This window comes from Pecten maximus, chromosome 1 (genome assembly GCF_902652985.1).
Source record: "Pecten maximus chromosome 1, xPecMax1.1, whole genome shotgun sequence".
NCBI lineage: Eukaryota > Metazoa > Mollusca > Bivalvia > Pectinida > Pectinidae > Pecten > Pecten maximus.
Window position 1 is genome coordinate 41,072,392 of NC_047015.1, and position 19,589 is coordinate 41,091,980.

At 38.2% G+C, this 19,589-nt stretch overlaps 1 long non-coding RNA gene across 1 annotated transcript; it reads right to left on the reverse strand.

The window, feature by feature from the left end:
* Positions 1 to 681: 681 nt before the first annotated feature.
* LOC117333906 lies at positions 682 to 17,802 on the reverse strand. Its single transcript, XR_004534020.1, has 3 exons — positions 17,667 to 17,802; positions 11,226 to 11,382; positions 682 to 3,478 (listed from the first exon to the last, which is right to left on the reverse strand). It is a non-coding gene; the product is annotated as an uncharacterized LOC117333906 (long non-coding RNA).
* Positions 17,803 to 19,589: the final 1,787 nt, after the last annotated feature.

The following is a 19,589-nucleotide window of genomic DNA, read 5'->3' on the forward strand; positions in this document are numbered from 1 at the left end:
AGGACCATCTCAGGATCATTTCAGGCAAGTTTCAGCTCAATCTCACCAGTGGAACTTGAGAAGAAGTTTCAAATGTGTTTTCAAAATGGCGGCTGTGGCGGCCATCTTGGATTTCAGACTGACCCTAAAAATAACAACACTTGGTCAGGACCATCCCAGCATCATTTCAGGCAAGTTTCAGCTCAATCCCACTGGTGGAACTTAAGAAGTTTGAAATGTGAAAAGTTTACGCACGGCGGACGGCGCACAACGACGGACGAAACACAATGACTATAGGTCATCCTGACCCTTTGGGTCAGATGACCTAAAAAGGACAAATAGGGAGCAAAGGGCACCAACAGAGTGAATAAGAGAAAGACATATCCAGTCGTTTTTGAGAAATATTGGAGGCACGGTGGTCTAGTCATATGACACAGGGAGACATGACTTCCAGTCATGTCAAGGAGTCCATGGTAGGGCATTCCAATAAACGTTGTCTGTTAGTTGTTAACACTGAAATAGCAGCTCTGGCGGAATTTTTGTATTTTGTTTCTGTGATCAGTCTGCAAATAATGGATCAGGTGAGGTGAGCAAACCATATTGTAATGTGTTAAATTACTCTCATACAAGTTATATTACAAATATTTTCCCACTTTTGGGCTGCCCCTTTGGGTCACTTGAGATAATAAAGAACAAAATAAATTTCAGAAAGATATTAATATTTTATTATTTCATACCAATATATGATACATGTATGTAAGTATGATAAAATGGTAAAATTGTAGCAAGCTATAATTTGGATTATAAATTAGAAATGAAAGTCCAACTATAACCGTACACAGGATGCTATAACGTGTACATCTGAGGTCTTTGACCAAGGCAGGATCTTGCTGCCAATAGTAGAGTTGGAAGTTTGACATATTGACATATACCTGGTAAGTAAGAATATTAAACTGATGCAATTTGAAAAAATTTACACCAAAATCTCACTAAAAATAGACAAATTCTCATCAGCAGATCTTGGTTGCACTGTTGCAAATTTCAAACATACAATTAGTGATTTCGTCATTTACAGAGTAGTCATTTAACACAATTTAGAGTGTATCTCACTTCAGATTTTAAAGCCACCTGCTTTTGTTGTTTTATAAGCCATCCCTAATTATGCTTGCATATAAAGTTTGAGAGAGCTCATCAAATCAGTTACAGATGGACCAAACAGTTTTGACCAGAGACCTCCGATTTTGTTACCACAGCAACTATCTTTTTAAGAAACTGAAATACATGGTATACATATCTTACATACAAACAAGGGCCTATAGGTCTTATAATGATCATCAGAGTTTTAAGGTGGTCACCGATGAAGCAAATTACCACTTTCTGATTAAACTCAAAAATCATTAAAAAAATGAACAAAGTGCAAATTAAAGATGGTCTATATCTCCAATTAAATTTCATGTGATGCTGGGGTCAGAAATGTGTAATTACATAAATACAGATGGAAATCACTGACAGATCGAACTTCTCAAGAGGACAGTATAAGGTTATATACAAATGTTGCCCTGACTTAAGGCTCCATGAGTTTGAAAGCTGATATTCTGATGCAAAAATAAACTGCAAAAATGAAAACATGCTTGAAACAAAACAGTAATAGAGTCTACCACAAAAAGAAAACAACAAATATGGCACAGACAGTATTCCCGAGGTATCTTTGGAAGGAAAGGATGTGGGAATGTCATCAGACAAGAAATAGAGAAGCTGTCTTTCATCCTACTTGATGAAGTATGTACTTGGTACAGGTAAGTGAGAGTCTAACTTAATGAAGTACGTACTTGGTACAGGTAAGTGAGAGTCTAACTTGATGATGTACATACTTGGTACAGGTAAGTGAGAGTCTAACTTGATGATGTACATACTTGGTACAGGTAAGTGAGAGTCTAACTTGATGAAGTATGTACTTGGTACAGGTAAGTGAGAGTCTAACTTGATGAAGTACATACTTGGTACAGGTAAGTGAGAGTCTAACTTGATGAAGTACATACTTGGTACAGGTAAGTGAGAGTCTAACTTGATGAAGTACATACTTGGTACAGGTAAGTGAGAGTCTACTTTCTTGTATGCTATGCCCTGTCCCGTATCACTTTCTCATATATACCTACACTGTGAACTTAAAGGAGGCTTTTTTCAAAGCTCAAGAACAGCTGAGAGAATGAAAATCAAACTTTACTGAAAATATCTTTGATAAAGCCACTGTTGAAATGAAGATAATGTTCACAGTCAAGCATACACATTTTCATCCAAACCAATGCCGTTCCTGCTGCCTCGCTTTCAATATTATTGCATCACTTTCTCAAGCATAGCCTTTACACAGGGCTATTTATAGAAAGTAGTTTCCTTGTGACACAAGAAGATCCAATAAATTGATAAAAGAAGGAATGGACATCAGGAGGCAAAATGTATATATGAGGGTAATTAGGCATTTTCCTGTAATTTTTTGGAAGAAGACTTTTTCCCATTTTTTCCCCCATCCCTCAGGTCCCTGGATGGAGGGGACCATATAATTTACAAGTTTGGTTGACCTTTTTCCAGGAAATTTTCTGCAGAATTTCATCAAATCTTTTGATTTTTTTTTGAGTAAAAGTCTGAAATATGAAAATGATGGACAATGAGTTGTCAAAACAAGGAATGAACTAAATTCTTAAAGGGACATAAATGTGGAAGGAGTATATATGAAACAAGAACAGATCTGTTTAAGCTATGAATGGCCACTCAAATACAAATACATGTATCTAGTACATAAGCTTTAAATTCCAGAAAAGGGTCATAACATATTTATCTATCCTTTAGCCTTGACCCATGACCAGCAAGCCTTGACCCATGACCAGCAAAGTCTTATAAAATATTAAACTTACTTTTATGATAATGTGGTTCAGCTTTAAAACAAAGCTTTTTGAAATGTTCTCAAGATACCAACTATGTCAGTAATTTGCAAAGAGACTCCAGACAGACAGACATGAACAATGATATATGTACAGAGGTGTACATTCCTAAAACAAGCTCTGAATAAAAAATAATACTCCGATACAAAAATCCAGTGGTCCGTTATGATATGTATAAAGTTCTTCTAAATAAGCTAGGAGGTTATCTTGAAAAGATCTTCTTAACATAGACAGACAAAAAAACTGGGAGATACTAGTATGAGCACCCCCCCTCCCCTAATTTGCTGCAGGGACATAAAATAGCATCAGGTATTCACTTTCAATTCAAAAACCTTACGGATGGTTATTCACTGGACAAAATGATATGCTGTAATTAGTTCTGTCTTATATGTCTTTAGGTTTAAGACTTTAAGAGCTTTTTTAAAACATCTTCATAATCATCCATGTCACTTGCTCCATGAATGTTGAATATCAACCCACTGCCAAGCTCAGCTGCAGAAGTAAGTGTATTCATAGTTGATGAGTACATCATCTTGTCCTTTATCTTGAATTCATCTAGATTCCTACAACACAAAAACAACACTCTTACACTAAGGCATAATTGAAATATATATTTACACATCTAAGGAGCACTTCAGAAATATGATAAACACAACCAGTAGCCATATTTTAGGACAATCTATGATGACATAAGTAGTATACCAGCCACAAGGTCAGTTGCACTATTTCATAGCTACCAATAGCTACGTATACAGCAGCAGTTCTGATGGAAGTGTAACACCCACATTATCTGAGCGGACATTATTTCTGTCATCAGTTACCTCATTACATTAAGCTTTATAGGGCTAATTTTTTATGCAAAAGTGATTACTTCATTCTAATTTCTATGAAAGTTTGTGTAAGATTGAGCTGATAAATGTTTAGCTTTTCCTTTACGGTCGATTCAAAGAAAATAAACAAGACACAATTTTGCTATTTGCTTATTACAAACACAAAATGATTGAATTATTTTTATCACCAAGTATTTATTATAATGATTTTAAGCACAGTTTTGTGCTAATCTATGTTAGAGTCATTTTCATATATCAATTTCGGGACCTGATGGGCATCGTTTTTGGTCAAAAATTTTCATGCGCAAATTATACCGATAGAATTTTCCCCCCAGCATTTTCATCCCCAAAACTAACTGCGCAAATTACACTGGTGTGCAAATTACACTGGTTTTTACGGTAGTGAGATCCCAAAATCTCAAAATTCATGTTGCACAACAAGTACTAGGGACCATGGGAATTCTATGGATGAGATTTGAAAAAGATTCATGCAGCACTTTCTGAGAAATAGCAATAACAAACCTCGACCATTTCGACATTCAAGATGGCCACCTGTTGGCCATGTTCTTTTTGATCAGTCTCAAAACTGAATATGCGCAGCAAGAAACCACGGATACCTACCTGTGAATTTGTGAAAGAGCTTTATAATCTCTCAGAAAAAGCAGTTACATGAATTGTTTATGAACGAAGGGACAGACGAAGGACAATTTGAACAGCCTACCATCATCGTGGAATATAAACTTAACTGTAAACAATATATAGCTAGCTACATTTATTTTAAATGGATACATATTAACTTTTCCTATTTATGCCTGTTCTCAAAACATTTTTCAATTCAAAATCCACCATAACGTTTCTGACTATAACAGTGTGTTACCGACTATAACAGTGTGTTACCGACTATAACAGTGTGTTACCGACTATAACAGTGTGTTACCGACTATAACAGTGTGTTACTGACTATAACAGTGTGTTACCGACTATAACAGTGTGTTACCGACTATAACAGTGTGTTACCGACTATAACAGTGTGTTACCGACTATAACAGTGTGTTACCGACTATAACAGTGTGTTACTGACTATAACAGTGTGTTACAGTGTGTTACCGACTATAACAGTGTGTTACCGACTATAACAGTGTGTTACCGACTATAACAGTGTGTTACCGACTATAACAGTGTGTTACTGACTATAACAGTGTGTTACTGACTATAACAGTGTGTCATATTGGTTACCGACTATAACAGTGTGTTACCGACAATAACAGTGTGTTACCGACTATAACAGTGTGTTACCGACTATAACAGTGTGTTACTAACTATAACAGTGTGTCATGGTTACCGACTATAACAGTGTGTTACCGACTATAACAGTGTGTTACCGACTATAACAGTGTGTTACCGACTATAACAGTGTGTTACCGACTATAACAGTGTGTTACTGACTATAACAATGTGGTATGGTTACTGACTATAACAGTGTGTTACTGACTATAACAGTGTGTTACCTACTATAATAGTGTGTTACCGACTATAACAGTGTGTTACCTACTATAACAGTGAGTTACCGACTATAACAGTGTGTTACCGACTATAACAGTGTGTTACCGACTATAACAGTGTGTTACCGACTATAACAGTGAGTTACCGACTATAACAGTGTGTTACCGACTATAACAGTGTGTTACCGACTATAACAGTGTGTTACCTACTATAACAGTGTGTTACTGACTATAACAGTGTGTTACTGACTATAACAGTGTGTTACCGACTATAACAGTGTGTTACCGACTATAACAGTGTGTTACCGACTATAACAGTGTGTTACCGACTATAACAGTGTGTTACCGACTATAACAGTGTGTTACCGACTATAACAGTGTGTTACTGACTATAACAATGTGGTATGGTTACTGACTATAACAGTGTGTTACTGACTATAACAGTGTGTTACCTACTATAACAGTGTGTTACCGACTATAACAGTGAGTTACCGACTATAACAGTGTGTTACCGACTATAACAGTGTGTTACCGACTATAACAGTGTGTTACCGACTATAACAGTGTGTTACCGACTATAACAGTGAGTTACCGACTATAACAGTGTGTTACCGACTATAACAGTGTGTTACCGACTATAACAGTGTGTTACCTACTATAACAGTGTGTTACTGACTATAACAGTGTGTTACTGACTATAACAGTGTGTTACCGACTATAACAGTGTGTTACCGACTATAACAGTGTGTTACCGACTATAACAGTGTGTTACCGACTATAACAGTGTGTTACCGACTATAACAGTGTGTTACCGACTATAACAGTGTGTTACCGACTATAACAGTGAGTTACTGACTATAACAGTGTGTTACTGACTATAACAATGTGGTATGGTTACTGACTATAACAATGTGTTACTGACTATAACAGTGTGTTACTGACTATAACAGTGTGTTACTGACTATAACAGTGTGTTACGGTTATTACCAGAAAATCAATGCAACTTTTTCAATAGTTCTGCCTTCCACTGTTTTGGAGCGGAGCTCATAAAGAACATAACGAGGTCTGTTGTAAGCCTTCAATTTTTGGACAAGTCGGTCAAAGCGTACTCTTTCTGATTCATCAGTATCTAAAAATAAATTCAACAATATCAATATATCAGTTTTATGACAATATGGCAAGAGGTCCTGCATCGCCCACCTCGATATTCCTGTGATAATGAGTACGCACTGTTAAATTATATTACAAATATTAGTACTATTAGTACCAACAAGAGGCCCATGGGCCTTAACGGTCACCTGAGATTTAAAATATTTCAGTTAATTTAATTGACCCTTTTAAGTTTTTGGCCCCACCCATCAGCCCCTTGGGGTCAGTCAGGGCCAACATGTGCATACCATCAAACTGCCATCTTAAGCTGATAATGTTAACCAAGTTAGAATGAATTCCAATCCAAATCAAACAAATTATAGTCAAAAATGTGATTTCCCCATATAAACTATAGTAAAGTTTACTCCCTCCCCAGGGGCAAACGTGAGACCCCAGGGTCATGAAATTCACAATTTGGTTAAGCATCATAAGACCCTTCGACCTATGAAGAGTATTTCATTACATCATATCTGAGAGTGGAGAAGAAGATTTTTGAAATTTCAGTCAATTTGACCCTTTTTAGCCCCGCCAATCAGCCCCTGAGGGTCAGTCAGGGCTAATATGGGCATGCAATCAAACTGTCATCCCATGCTGATAATGTTAACCAAGTTAGAATGAATTCCAATAGAAATCAAACAAATTATAGTCAAAAATGTGATTTCCCTATATAAACTATAGTAAAGTTTATCCCCTCCCCAGGGGCAAATGTGAGACCCTAGGGTCATGAAATACACAATTTTGGTAAAGCACCTAATTAAGACCCTTCCATCTATGAAAAGTATTTGATTCCACCATATCTGAGAGTAGAGAAGAAGATTTTTGAAGCTTTAGTCAATTTGACACATTTTAGCGCGCCCCTCAGGCCCCTGGGGGGTGGGGACCACATAATTCACAATTTTGGTTGACCTTTAGCTATAGAAGCTTCCAGCCAAATTTCATTGAATTTGGTTTGGGGGGTTTTGGAAAAGAAGTTGAAAATGTAAATTGTTTACGGACGCACGACGACCGAAAAAAGGCGATCAGACTTTGTCTCAGGTGACCTAAAAATTGCAGTCAAAATTTTCCTGTAACAAATATTCAGCTTTTTTGTTCCAAATATGATGCAAAGCATATTTATCTGAAAAGAAATCAATTGATGTAACCAATTTTGATTTCAAATTATTGAGCTCACTGCTTGACTACGGACGCTGCACCACAACAAAAGCTCATTTGCACTTCAGGCAGGTGGGCTTAAAACTTTCAAACTTATTTCTATGTAGACAGATAAGAATTTCAATTCTGACATTATGATTTTCACAACAGAATCTATTGGGTGACATACAAGAGGCCCAACGGGCCTTAACAGTCATCTGACTACCTTGAGTACATCATACTACTATAGCTATGGTTATATGATTATGGCTTGGGAATCTTAACAGTTTCAACACTACAAAACAAGAGATCCCAGAGGGATCTTGGCGCCCACCATTGAATGATCTTCATAGGTTCCATGTCAGATTGATCTTTTCTCTACTTTTCCCTTCCTCTAAGTCTTACTAATCTGTGTAAATTCAGAAACAGCCCTTTATAGCTTCAAACAAGGGGAAACTATATATAAAATTTAAGATTTAGCGATAATGGAAATCTGTCGACCATGTTGTTTTTGGATTGGTCCCAATATGCATAACTAGGCACTGAGGGGAACCTACATATGAAATTTGAGAAAGACCCCTTCAGTGCTTTCTGAGAAATAGCGATAACAAACTTCAAATGTCAAAATCCAAGATGGCTGCCTGTCGGCCATGTTGTTTTCCGATTGGTCTCAAAATGCAATATGCATAACTAGGCACCAAGAGGAACCAACATATGAAATTTGAGAAAGATCCCTTCAGTCCTTTCTGAGAAATAGCGATAACAAGAGGCCCAGGGGCCTTAAAGGTCATCTGACTCTAAATTAAATACTCTTATACTATTGTAGTATGCATTCTCTGTAGCAGGTTTAGTGGCACTGTTGGCCGTGGTGCCCATCTTAGATTTCTGACTGACCCAATAAATAACAACACTTGGCCAGAACCATCTCAGGATCATTTCTGGCAAGTTAGAGTTGAATCCCACAGGCGGAATTTGAGAAGAAGTTTTAAATAGGTGTTGTTAAAGAAGAACCTTGATTGAGCAATCATGTTACAAAATGGCCGCTGTGGCTGCCATGTCAAAGTTTTTACGAGGCCGAAAAATAACAACACTTTGTTGACTCTCTTTCCTTAACATCCTCACCAATTTCCAGCTCAATGGCACCAGTGGAACTGGAGAAGAAGTTTAAAATCTGTTTTTCAAGATGGTTGCCATGGCGGCCATCTTGGATTTCTGACGGACTTGAAAAATAGCAACACTTGGTCAGGACCATCTCAGGATCATTTCTGGCAAGTTAGAGCTGAATCCCACTGATGGAATTTGAGAAGAAGTTTGAAATAGGTTTTGTTCAGAAGAACCATGGTTGCGCAATCATGTTACAAAATGGCTACCGTGGCTGCCATGTCAAAGTTTTTACGAAGCCGAAAAATAACAACACTTTATTGGCTCTCCTTCCTTAACATCCTCACCAATTTCCAGCTCAATTGCACCAGTGGAACTGGAGAAGAAGTTTAAAATCTGTTTTTCAAGATGGTTGCCATGGCGGCCATCTTGGATTTCTGACCGACCCGAAAAATAACAACACTTGGTCAGGACCATCCCAGCATCATTTCAGGTAAGTTTCAGCTCAATCCCACCAGTGGAACTTGAGAAGAAGTTTCAAATGTGTTTTCAAAATGGCGGCTATGGTGGCCATCTTGGATTTCAGACTGACCCGAAAAATAACAACACTTGGTCAGGACCATCCCAGCATCATTTCAGGTACGTTTCAGCTCAATCCCACTGGTGGAACTTGAGAAGAAGTTTCAAATGTGAAAAGTTTACGCACGGCGCACGACGCACGACGACGGACGAAGCATGATGACTATAGGTCATCCTGACCCTTCGGGTCAGATGACCTAACAAACTTCAATTGTCAAAATCCAAGATGGCTGCCTGTCGGCCATGTTGTTTTCCGATTGGTCTCAAAATGCAATATGCATAACTACACACCTAGAGGAACCTACATATGAAATTTGAGAAAGATCCCTTCAGTACTTTCTGAGAAATAGCGATAACAAACTTCAATTGTCAAAATCCAAGATGGCTGCCTGTCGGCCATGTTGTTTTCCGATTGGTCTCAAAATGCAATATGCATAACTAAGAACCAAGAGGAACCTACATATGAAATTTGAGAAAGATCCCTTCAGTACTTTCTGAGATATAGCGATAACAAACTTCAATTGTCAAAATCCAAGATGGCTGCCTGTCGGCCATGGTGTTTTCCGATTGGTCTCAAAATGCAATATGCATAACTAAGAACCAAGAGGAACCTACATATGAAATTTGAGAAAGATCCCTTCAGTACTTTCTGAGAAATAGCGATAACAAACTTCAATTGTCAAAATCCAAGATGGCTGCCTGTCGGCCATGTTGTTTTCCGATTGGTCTTAAAATGCAATATGCATAACTAGGCACCAAGGGGAACCTACATATGCAATTTGAGAAAGATCCCTTCAGTACTTTCTGAGAAATAGCGATAACAAACTTCAATTGTCAAAATCCAAGATGGCTGCCTGTCGGCCATGTTTTTTTCCGATTGGACTCAAAATGCAACATGCATAACTAGGCACCAAGGGGAACCTACATATGAAATTTGAGAAAGATCCCTTCAGTACTTTCTGAGGATTAGCGATAACAAGAATTGTTTACGGACGGACGGACGGACGGACGGAGGGACCACGGACCACGGACGCAGGGCGATTTGAATAGCCCACCATCTGATGATGGTGGGCTAAAAAGTGTTTATAGCAGCATGGCGAAGTTTCTCTTGGTCCCATCCCTCAACCCCCTGGGGGTCAGCTGGACCAATTGTAGCTTTTTTTAATCCCCAACCCTTAGGGATGCTACCAGTCAAATATGAGTGATAGTAATTGTTTAGTTTCAGAGAAGTCGTTTATATCAATTTAGCCAAATTGAAACCTTTTGGCCCCGCCCCTCAGGCCCCAAAGGGTCAGCCCAACCATTTCTCCAATTTTGAATCCATACCCCATTTGGATGCTACAGGTCAAATATGAACAATATCCATTGTTTAGTTTCAGAGAAGGTGTTGTTTATATCAATTCAGCCAAATTGACCAATATTGGCACGCCCCTCAGGCCCCAGGGGGTCAGCCCCACCATTAGTACAATTTTGAATCTCTTTCCTATATAGGTACTAACAGTCAAATATGAGGGATATCGCTTGTTTAGTTTCAGAGAAGATGTTGTTTATATCAATTTAGCCAAATTGACTTATTTTGGCACTGCCCCTCAGGCCCCCGGAGGATCAGCCCCACTATATTGGTATAATTATGAATCTCTACCCCATAGGGATGCTTCAAATCAAATATGAGCAATATCCATAGCTTGGTTTCAGAGAAGAAGTTGTTTATATCAATTTAGCCAAATTTACCCCTTTTGGCCCCGCCCCTCAGGCTCCAGTATATATGGGTCAGCCCCACCATTTGTACAATTTTAAATCCCAACCCAAAAGGGATGCTCACAGTCAAATATGAGCAATATCCATTGCTTGGTTCCAGAGGAGAAGTTGTTTATATCAATTTAGCTAAATTTACCCCTTTTGGCCCCGCCCTAAGACCCCCAGGGGTCAACCACACCTTTGGACCGGGTGAGCTAAACACAACAAAGAGAGTAGTTACAAGCTTCCTAGGGTATGAGTTGAGGTAAAATTGCACTTACAGTCCCCTGGTTCTTTTAGTTGTTCCTCGAATTCTGTATCAAGAACCAGTTCTTTCCCATCATCACTGATTTTCACCACTACATACTCCCCAGGAATTTTATTCATTTTGAAAGCAATCATTTCTCTCACCACCTCTGGAGATGCTTTTATTCCAGACTGAAATAAAACATATAGACATTTAAATTTTATATACACTATATATATGTAATACAGTATTGTCAACATACAGTGATCAAATATCTAAATACAGTATAACTTGTCAAAACAAGCCCCTGTCTAATTCGGATCCTGTCTATTCCGGCATTATTGTTTGGTCCCGGTCACCAACATTTTCCTTCTTAAACTATAGTAGAACTAAAACCTGCTTATCCGGAACCTGTCTATTCTGAACAAGAGCTGTTGGAGAACAGCATAGTTCGTCTCGCAAATGTTTGTCAATAAATAATTAAAATATATTAATTGGAATGGTTTCGCAAATTGTATTAATAATACAGTGGAACTTCGTTAACTCGAAGTCAACGGGACCACGACAAAACTTCGAGTTATCGGAGTGTTCGAATTAAGCGAGTTATCATTTTTGGTGAAAACTTTGGTCAATATTTGTCAACATTATATAATCATTATAACTTCGCTCTGTCGCTCATCAGTTTAGTGTGAAGACTGGTCAATACATGTAAATATATATGTAATGTTTCGTTATGTTGCTTGTAATTTGGTGTAGTTTTGCCAATATACAGTCACGATAAAGTTTCTTTCACTTAGTCACTTCAAGAACGATCTGGTGTCCAAGTCATGTTTGCAAAAGGTAAATGATAAAACGGAATTCGACAAAATAACAAGTTATTCATGTCAAATCAAATACCTGGTAACCGTTTGAGTTTAACACAGATTGCATGCAAAACGTAACAGAACCATTACCTTTTATTGGACATATAAAATACTGTTTGATCGGCCTACTTACTTTTTATTGATAACCACGCCATTTCCATGTGTATTAGCACCGGAAGTTAAGCTGCACATGTGCGTATAAAATGTTACTGTAACTGAGCTGGCGTTTTACCCGATTTAATAGACAGCACTGACCGTTACAGTTGTACTCTGAACACCTTGGCAGTAATTACGCTATAGTTTCAGCAGTTTAAAGATTTAATAGGTGCCGATGACTGTTTCATTTCTACACCTGTAAAAACATCAGCCGGGTAGATCTACCGGTGTGTCAGAGATTAGTTCCGCTTGAGCGAACGGGTAGATGAGTTGTTGACTATCGTGTGTACTAATATCGGCGACCGCCTTAGGAAATTACCTGATGTATGTAAAGCAGTACTTTTTATCACAAAGACATGTTGTTATAAGATTCAACCGACAATTTCTTTTATGAATTTATTAAACACTTATAATAGCATGTAGGTTAGTAGTGCCGATATATTCAGTATTACAAACGGAATTTAGCTCTTAAAAAATGTCGGCGTTTACCACCGATCAACGAAAATTATACTTCGAGTTATTCGATCATTTCAAAAAGAATTTTATTGTTGGGACCAAATTTTCACTTCGTATTATCCGAGTTGTTCGAGTTTTCCGAGTTCGAGTTTTCCGAGTTTTCTTTACTAAGATAAAGAGAGAATTCGGCCGGGACCGACGAGGTACTTAGAGTTAAGCGGGGTATTCGAGTTATCCGAGTTCGAGTTAACGAAGTTCCATTGTATTTACAGTCAAACCTGCTCTAACGACCCCCTGTATATAACGACTGCCTGTCTATAACGACCGGTTTTAAGATTCCCCGTGAGATTTTACTATATAACGACCCTCTGTATAGCGACTACCTGTCTAATGTGGCTAACGACCGGTGATTTCGGAACGGCGGTCGCTAATTTGTTTTCTATAGCGACCGATTTCTGTCAGCCATCTTCTGCTCTCGGCAGTCATCCCTCATAAAATCCCCTGAAAATTCAGACACATCGACCCTGGCTTGATTATACAAACAAAGGACCACCACAACCCTGGCCTGAGTATATAAACAAAAGACCCCTACCACCTGTTAGACTATAATTACTGTAGCTGCCCTGGCCTGGGGCTCGGTAAGAGAGGAGTCGGGTCACCATGCGTGTCGGTATTACATTACAACTGTGTACAGGTGGCTTCATTTGACACGGTCAGTTAATTTTGTGATTACAGCTAGGATACATCACTTCAATAACAAACACTGGTCATATCTGTCAACAAGATTTACTCACATGAAAGCCAATAATGCCTTTCTTAATCGTAGCTGTCGGTACTAGCGTTTGTACTGCCGCCATCTTTAATTAGTCAATACTAATAAAAAGTCGTAAACTGACACAAATATCCGGATTTCAATTTGGGTCAGAAAAAAAAAAAAAAAAAAATGGTTTTAAGAAGTAAGACTATAACACAAAATAATTAGTAGTAACACAAATATAATTAATTAATTAATTATTGTGTATTCTTTTTCTTTATTTATGAAAGAAAGGGAGATAATTTGATAGATACATATAGCATTATTTCAGAACAAAATATTTTTAAAAAATTATCCATAAGACCATTTTGAGTTATATTTTGTGTTTGGGTCCACAAATCATTAAATATTAAACCCTTCAGATTTATAAAGTTTATGCATTTATTTAACTTCTGACTGGTCTTCTGAATGCCCTGTTCAATGACAATTTATTTATGGCAGGTTTAAGTAAATTGGTTGGTGCAATAATTTTGACCTGTCTATAAAGGCAACCTGTCTATAGTGACCGTTTTTCTGCCTCCCCTTGGGCAGTCACTATAGACAGGTTTGACTGTATATTGTTTACTTGATCAGATTATGTTTTGTAAATTCATGCAATTTTCAAACCATACCAATTTATATACATATAAAATTATCTATTGACAAACATTCGGGAGACAAGCTATGCTGTTGGACATATTTCTTCAATTTTTTTGATAAAATATTATCCTTATGAAAATTGTCTCCCTTGAAAAATGTGGACTGTTAGGGGACTAATAACCCCACCCCCTCTGATAGGGGACTAATAACCCAACCCCCTCTGATAGGGGACTAATAACCCAACCCCCTCTGTAGAGGACTTATAACCCCACCCCCTCTGATAGGGGACTAATAACCCCACCCCCTCTGATAGGGGACTAATAACCCCACCCCCTCTGTAGAGGACTAATAACCCCACCCCCTCTGATAGGGGACTAATAACCCCACCCCCTCTGTAGAGGACTAATAACCCCACCCCCTCTGTAGAGGACTTTTAACCCCACCCCCTCTGATAGGGGACTAATGACCCCACCCCCTCTGATAGGAGACTAATAACCCCATCCCCTCTGTAGAGGACTAATAACCCCACCCCCTCGGATAGGGGACTAATAACCCCACCCCCTCTGATAGGGGACTAATAACCCCACCCCCTCTGATAGGGGACTAATAACCCCACCTCCTCTGTAGAGGACTAATAACCCCACCCCCTCTGATAGGGGACCAATAACCCCACCCCCTCTGATAGGGGACTAATAACCCAACCCCCTCTGTAGAGGACTTATAACTCCACCCCCTCTGAAAGGGGACTAATAACCCCACCCCCTCTGATAGGGGACTAATAACCCCACCCCCTCTGATAGGGGACTAATAACCCCACCCCCTCTGATAGGGGACTAATAACCCCACCCCCTCTGTAGAGGACTTATAACCCCACCCCCTCTGATAGGGGACTAATAACCCCACCCCCTCTGATAAGGGACTAATAACTCCACCCCCTCTGATAGGGGACTAATAACCCCACCCCCTCTGGTTTCTCTGGTAGGGGACTAATATCCCCATTCCCTCTGATTTCTCGCGTAGGGAACCAATAACCCCATCCCCTCTGATTTCTCTGGTAGGGGACTAATATCCCCACCCCCTCTGGTTTCTCTGGTGGAGGACCTATAACCCCACCCCCTCTGATTTCTCTGGTAGATGACTAATAACCGTGCCCCCTCTGGTTCCTGCTTGGTAGATGACTAATAACCCAGCCCCCTCCGATTTCTCTGGTAGATGACTAATAACCCAACCCCCTCCGATTTCTCTGGTAGATGACTAATAACCCAACCCCCTCTGGTTTCTGCATGGTAGGGGACAAATAGCCCCGCCCCCTCTGATTTCTCTGGTAGATGACTAATAACCCAACCCCCTCTGGTTTCTGCATGGTAGGGGACTAATAATCCTGCCCCCTCTGATTTCTCTGGTAGATGACTAATAACCCAACCCCCTCTGATTTCTCTTGTAGAGGACTAATAACCCAACCCCCTCTGATTTCTCTGGTAGATGACTAATAACCCAGCCCCCTCTGGTTTCTGCATGGTAGGGGACTAATAACCCCACCCCCTTTTGTTTCCAATTGATTCCAATGAATAAAAAAAACAAAAGGAGGACAGAAACCACAAAGGAAGACGAGATATAGGTGTCCACAACAAAAGAAATATACAAGAAACCGACTTCGGGCGTACTTTTAGAATTAACATGGGTGTTTTGATAGTAAGTGTACTTAGGAGTGCAGCTGCACAAATGTCTAACACGGCCATCGATGCTAATGATGATTAAACAATTTGCAATTAATTCATCAATTGCAAGTCGATTAACACACGCAGCATCTGGCATGTCACTCCATAATCTGGAGAAGATTAAAATATCAGCTTCGCCATTAAATCCTGAATCGATAGAAATATATTATAAAACCATGCATCTGTCTAGATCTGTGTGTACAGATTTGAAGTGTAAATTTGTTGTAATATAATAATCAGTATTATTTTCCGTCTATCTTCCAGGATGTATATATACAATTTCACTTTGAGATAAAGTATTGCATTTTATTGTAATGTAGTCATCAAGAGTAATCTCTAATGTAGTTTCTGGCAAAAAAAAAATTTCGCTCAATCCCTTTTATTTTTCCAATTTCCAAAAGAACTTATTTATTACTTCAATTCATTGCTCAATATATTGTAAAAATGACAAAATTAGTCTGGGATAAGTGTTTTAAATGTTTAAGGAGGAAGGGGGCGGGGTCTTTACATCTGCAAAGTGACCCCCCCATCCCCTCCCCCCTCTGTTATATTGTATAGAATGGTTAAGCAAACCGAGTAAGATTTTTGTAGGGAAAAAAATCTATCAGCAAAATGATGGAACAGTCTTCATTTCACCATAACCATGGTCAAAGTGGGAAAAGTTACAATTTCCAAACACATGGTAAATGGCGTTACTTATCCATGGACCCTCCCCCCATCGAACCTCCCACCCCAATTCGGACCCCCACCCCCAATCGGACCTCCCATACCCAATCGGACCCCCCAACCCAATCGGACACCCCACCCTCACTATACTGAATATACAACATTGTTTTGATCAAAATATTTTAATATTATATGGAAAAAAAGAGTTATATACTTTAATAAATGTATGGAGGGGTCACTTCACTATGAGGGGGTCGTTCCACTATAATGGTATTTTGATCCTGCAGGTCAATTTACCATGTGGGTCAATTTACCATACATACTATATACACTGGCCCCAAAAAGCTGCGTATACCTTTATTTTTCTGTTATAAAGAAAACCTAATACAAAAGGCACACATTACTTCCCAGAATGCATTTGTGATCCCCTCCATACAAAGGGAACACCAAATATCACAAAAACACCACAAGCATTTAGAACTGATGTAGAATCTATTTGTGTTTTGTTTGTTTTGTGGGTTTTGTTTTTCAACATATGATTTACAGTTACTTGAATGGCAACAAGCGTCTGTTTGTCTAAGGGTCGATGTGAATGGGGTCGTTAAATTTGTGGTGAAATGACTTAAATTTGGGTGTGATATGAAAAGAATATGAGGCGAAATGACTCGGGACGGTGTGGTTTTGGGGCGAAACGTCTTAATACCAGACAGGGTGTATTTATAGAAAACAACCATATAAGGGCATAGATATACGCCAGTCCATATTTGTATGTATATGAAATACGAATCAAAACTATTACCCCATTGAATAATTTGTTTGTACGTGTTATATAATAAAACAAAAGTAGGTTTTATCAATTATAGCAGGCCTACGCGGAAAATAGCTGTAGTTAAATGAAGAAAGCGTGATCAACAGGAAGTAAAAAAAATTAGTCGCTAATATTCAGTGTCGTTCTACTCTGTACAAGTGTTACTTAAATGTATTGTACCTTCCTTTTAAGCATCGTTGGTTTGATAAATGTCATAATAATACCATAAAATTGTCAAACTATATTCCAATCTTAACAGAATATATCGCGGTGACAATGCCTGCCAAGAAGTAGGCCTATATTATAAGTCCGTGATCGGGTTATTAACCACGTATCCTGACAAGAGCTGACCAATTACAGGATTTTATATATCGATAAACATAAGGCAATTATAAAATAAATGTTCAATACTAACCAACGCCATCTTTATCGGTTTGTCGATAGGTCCAATGTGGTCTACTGTAAACTGTAAGTATGCGATAGAACCCCACCTAGGCGAGACGGAACAGGACTCTCAACCAAGCTTGTCAACCGACGAGAGCTCCAGTACTGAATAGAAACAGGGGACAGCACTCACTACCTTTTGTGAATGTGGTACCTGTACATGCCTATATATGGAATATAGTTTTACTCTATTGTTCCATTTAAGGTATCAGTATAACGATTACGGCTTTATCATAATGTTTTCATAACATCAATACATGAGTCAATTGGCGATATATTACCAATCGTTATACCTCTTAGGAGCTGTACTTCTATATGATTATAGAAATTTGATATAAATTACTATATACGAATAAATCGAATTATTGACATGAAGAAATCATTTTGATAGCAAAATATAAGTGGCATGTGCAACTTTTTTTTTTATATCAGAAAATTATTATTTGATATCAAGAAATCCAATTCTTAAAATATCAAAAATTACTTTTTATATAAAAGAATTCGAATTCATGTTATCGAAAGAAACAATTATTTTTTGATAATTCTTGATAACAAAATTATTTTTTAAATCTAGTATATGATCATTTCCTACGAAAGCCGGTTGGGACCATTTTCGTAGAAGAAAATAATATTTTTTTTCGCGTTACTACGCGAAACTAACGCGTTATATCGCCAAACTAACGCGTTATATCGCGAAACTAACGCGTTATTACGCGAAACTAACGCGATATATCGCGAAACTTTCGCGTTATATCGCGAAACTTTCGCGTTATATCGCGAAACTAACGCGTTATTACGTGAATCTAACGCGTTATATCACGAATATATATATAGATAGATAGAAGAAGTATCGGCTACTTTTAAAGAGTATTGACATGAGGCACGACAGTTTAGTGAGATTTTATTTTGAGCTTGGCCTATCCCAAGCTGAAACTAGAGTTGTTCTCAGCATTCAACACTTAAACGATATTTGAAACGATAGTGTTTAACAATAAGGAAATAAGTTCTCGGATATGTACGATGTTGCATTATTCAGTCTCAATGAATTACAAAATTCTGGACAGAAACAATCATCGTTCTCGCCCTCCAACTTTACAGTCAGTATCTGATACTCTAAAACCATTTACCATCGTCTTATATAACCTGCTTCGCATAATAACGCAAATGTTTCGTGATATTATACAATTACCGACCTGTTTTCAGGTGAATATGATGATTAATATACTCGAGAAAATGATATTTCACGAGGCCGAAGGTCATCGTATTCACCTGAAAACAGGTCGATAACTGCTTTATTATATGACAAAACTGCAACATTTTCATATTACAGAATTAGTATTTTACAGTTATTTTACAGAACATATGTTTATACATACGTCGATGAAAATGTGTGACTAAAATGTCTGAAATAGGCATACATTAATGAAGTACTTTTTAGTAGTGCTTGCCATTTGTTTTGGTCTAGCCCGAGTTTCCTCTGGCCCCGACAACATGTCTGGTGTAGGCTAGGAAACTCGGGCTAGCTGTGGTCATGCTAATTTCTCGGCCCCTTTTTAATAAACTTGCGGTTTTATAATAATAATGTATAATGCACAGTGTGTTAAAATGTATGTAGTCTTATATTTAACACAACGTTTACGAGTGTGTGCGGTTTATACTATTATATTTCAATTTCTACTCAAGTTGGACTCAATGAAACTACCAAACTTAATCTGTTTCATTTGCTCATGAATTTGACCAGATTAACACTCATTAATATCTACACCGACTTTTTTATTCGAAAAAAAAAACAAACAATTGAAATATAAGGATTGAATCTTGATTTGGTCGATTTCATGGGGTCATGAATTGAGTTGCTCTTGAGACAAATTCAAAATGAACTGCTTTCGCAGTT